Genomic DNA, 4,123 nt, shown 5'->3' with positions numbered 1-4,123 from the left:
TCAGTCAGAGCATCTTCTGTTTTAATGAGAGTATCAGTATTGTTTTAATCATTCTTCCCTCTTCGAATTCTGCCTACACCAGATGTGAACTGGTCCTTTCACAATGGTGCTCTGGCTGTGAGCAACGATATGTTGCCAATTCCTGGTACTAAACCCAAGCAGTCCCAAGCATGCTCGACCCCAAGAAATCCCCAACCAAAGGCTCCTTCCCTGTGAAAAATCTCTGATAAAACCACCAAACACCAACTGTACATTCATCAATTTTAATAACGATTTCAGCTGCCATAGGGCACAGGCAGGGTACACTGTGAACAGGTCACCAGTCAATCACAGGTGGGCTGACACATAGACACAGACGTCATTCTCTCATAATCGCACCTACTGCCAATTTAGAATAATCAATAAACCAATTAACCTGGCATGTAACGTCAGCCTGTGGGAGAAAGCCGGAGTGCTGGCACAGAGAGAATATACACATTCCACATACATGTAGTCTCAGCCATCCAGTGGATTCAAACCCAGGGCCTCCACCCTACACTAGCTGCTCAGCAGTGTGTGAATAATTTCAGCATGGCAGACACTAAAAACAAGCTAGAAAGGAAGGGGAAACCAAATTATTCAGCTGGCTCCAAATGTTTGTTTGTGCATGCTGTTATCTTGCTAACGTATTTAAATATTAATAATAGTTTAAACTTGGTTATAATGTGCACCTGTAGTGGTTACAGATTGTTTTGACTGTTCTCGGGAGAGTAAAACCAAAAATAAAAAACCCCACTGTCTGACCTGGACATGCAGCATGTCATGGTGTAACGAACCCACCCACTGACCTCTTTGACGCACTCCGTCTTTACAAGCCGGCATTTGCAGTAACATGCAATGGTACAGTTTCAGTGTGCTTGAGTTACCCCTCTAGCCTTTGTTGTCATGAAGCAGCACTTTCTAATAAACAGGTTACTTTACTTGGCAGCGGAGATTAGTGCTGTTGACAGAAATGGAGCTGCCTGAGCCATATGTTCCCATAGTTACTTAACCAGTTGCATCTGCTCATTCGATAACACTCTTACGAAATACAGTCTTGACAGTCTGTTACTAATACAGCAGTGATGTAAGACGTATACAAATTACATATTTTTCAAATAATTGTTTTTTTAATCAAAAATGTTCATCTTTTAAAGCAGTTACTGGGTTTTAGTTTCACACAGAAATTATAGAAACCAATCCAAATAACCTGAGATCTGCTTTAGATGACTAAGCCACAAATACAGCTTAAATAATTACATAATTGAGTCACAATTTAGATGCACAAGGAGCTTAGAATCACTTCATATTTTGGTGATATTTCACAGGGCTGTCCTCTGTTTTGTTTCACTGTGAACAGAAGTACTGCTTTACAGTTAAAGAAACACTTTATTGTGTGTTTGTGCAGCCACATGAGCTAACCTGAAACCTTAACACCCAACAGTAACTGCAGTGTTTGCTATCTAGAGCTGATTTTAATTTCTGAAGGACAAAACAAGGATAAAATGCACGCGTTTTTAAAAAAGTATGTAATTAGTGTGAAAACAATCAGTAAGAATGTAAACAAGCATAAACATACTCCGTGTCGGAATGTCTCAGTCTCTAATCTCTGATGCATATCAGAGTTATGAAGCGTCTGTGAGTGCAAGAGTTCCTAAGAAAACTGAAGGGTGTCCTCGCCTGAGGCAGCGAGCCCAGAGACGTACAGCTACGGGTCAACCTAAGTGCAGCCTACGGCCTCATCTCAAGACTTTCACGACCTCTCACCTTGGAAGCACTTTCTCTGTTATTCTTCCAAGGCCTCCCACAGACTTGTTCACAGACCCTTTTAAAAGGCCACGTCCTCCCCAAAAATATGACAAAGCGAAAACATGAGACTTTTGCTAAAAATAGGAGATAAAAAGCAGCCAAGTAATGAGAGTCATTTTGCAGAGTTGAACCTCTCTGGGGACCTCAGCAGAGCAAAGGTTTTAGGACTGGGTGGGCATCCTAAATCTCCTCACAAGTGAGATTTATAACTCCCACCTGTATTGCAACAACTCCATTTGTTTTTCTACTAAATTCAATTACTAGAATCAAAAACAAGGACAGAAGTGACTTCAGAGGAGTCTTAACAGGCCGATGCGATAAAGGAGATGAAAGGTAAAAGGACCGGTGTTTAACCCAATGCAGAAAACTAATAATGATGAAGGGAGGGGGTGTCAGTGAGCAGTGGAAGAAAACAACTCACCCAGATTAGGTCTGGATCCTTAAGTGCTGAATTATGGTTGTGTTTATTGAGGAGCAGCTGCTGAATTGAAAGCCAGCAAGCAGTGAGAATATGATTACACGCAAATTAAGAAATTATATTTTAAAGGTTTTCTTGGATTTTCGGGATAGTCTCAGCTTTAGAAAGTTGATTATATTGTAAGTAAGTATGCAACATTTATTTATATAGCACTTTTTACAGATAAAATCACAGAGTACTTTATAATGAAACCAGAAATAAAAAAAAATAAAAAAAAATAAAATATTGCTGAGATTCCTTTCATGGCTTTTAAATCAAAGCAGACTTTTTGAAGGATTATGTGTCTTTAATTCTGTAGCCCAAGTTTTATTTTACTCCAAAACTTATGCATATTGGCATCCAGAAAGTATGTTAGTAATATAATATAGTCACACAGAAGAAACCCCTGAAACAAATGAGTCAATAACTTATTCTCCCAACCAAAAACTAAATAAATCGCTGGGATGGCCATATGGGATGCCACTGTGTCAGTGTGACTTCAACTCAACATGTACTGCCGAAATAGCTCAGTTGGGAGAGCGTTAGACTGAAGATCTAAAGGTCCCTGGTTCAATCCCGGGTTTCGGCAGTAAGGTAGATGATTTTTGGGGCAGGGATATCTCAGTAGGTGAAGTGGTGGCCCCATGATCAGAAGGTCAGGGGTACAAATCCCCTGAACAGCTACCCTGAGGTACCCGTGATCAAGCTACCATTCCTACACACTGCTCCCCGTGCGCTAGAATGGTGGCTGCCTGCTTCACTGAGTGAATGGGTTAAATGAGATGAGATCAATGAAGTATGTGTTACTTTTTAAAACAAAAGTCCTGGTTGGAGACTACAGACGATTCACATTCACACCACCTCACAAAGTTTCTGTATTTGTTTTGCTGATAAAGAGAGAGAAAGACGTAAAGAAGTATGCCGATCACAGAGGATAAATTTGATATTTTACTAAGCAATGCATTGGCAAGCTTGAAAGTGCACAACAGGAACATGTTAGGGATCACGTGTAATGGATAAAAAGAAAGAAATATGTTGACTGTGCACATATATGAATACATTTTGTAGGAAGTTCCTGACCATAATGGAGCCAGAACATTCAGATCACCTGCTCAGTTCATCATATGCACGAAGCCCTACATGTCCTCACAACATAGACAACATAAACACAGTTATTGTGTTTGCTTCACTCTGTAATTGTGGTATAAGATTATATGCATCCAACTGTCAATAAAATCCACATCACTCCACTGCTGGGATTAAAAACCGGTGTGCAGTTTTCACGTCTGCAGTTTTAACGCGAGCTGAAACGAGCCTCAGTGAGGGTGGTTGCTGCTAGGTTATCTTAAATCGGTCATGGGCCTTCTTCTTGACTCCAGAAGGTTAACAATAACAATCTATTTTGGACAAAAACAAACAGCAAATCAAATTGTAGCACTGTAGGATTTCTGTTGTGACAAACGGAGATAAATTACTTATTTACAACTCTTGAAAAATTTGGATTTACTGTGTGCAGATGATCCGATTACGGAGCTGATGGCAAATTTGTAGATATGAGAACATTCACTTGGCACTGAGTGCTGGCATGGTGCTTGGTGAAGTCTGGGATACTATTGCAACTGTTTAAAGGGCTAAAGATATGCAGCACCTTAGAGTCATTGTGCCACTTAAAAGAAACTGGAAACTAAAAATTTAAACTGAAATTAGCTTTACAGTTTCCTCAGAATCTTACTCAAATTATTAATTTCATTTTGGAAAAATGCTGCCAGTGGTCCAACAGCTGCGTTGCACATGGTTCAAGAAACATTACGCGACTGAAAAGACTCAGTGACCCTGACA

At 40.0% G+C, this 4,123-nt stretch overlaps 1 non-coding gene across 1 annotated transcript; it reads left to right on the top strand.

Moving 5' to 3' along the window:
* Window positions 1-2,800: 2,800 nt before the first annotated feature.
* trnaf-gaa lies at window positions 2,801-2,873 on the top strand. The gene has a single exon. It is a non-coding gene; the product is annotated as a tRNA-Phe (tRNA).
* The last annotated feature ends 1,250 nt before the right edge of the window (window positions 2,874-4,123 follow it).

Source organism: Oreochromis aureus, linkage group 5, assembly GCF_013358895.1.
Source record: "Oreochromis aureus strain Israel breed Guangdong linkage group 5, ZZ_aureus, whole genome shotgun sequence".
Classification (NCBI taxonomy): Eukaryota; Metazoa; Chordata; class Actinopteri; order Cichliformes; family Cichlidae; genus Oreochromis; species Oreochromis aureus.
The sequence above is the reverse complement of the archived record's forward strand: the minus strand, read 5'-3'. Positions and strand labels throughout refer to the sequence as shown.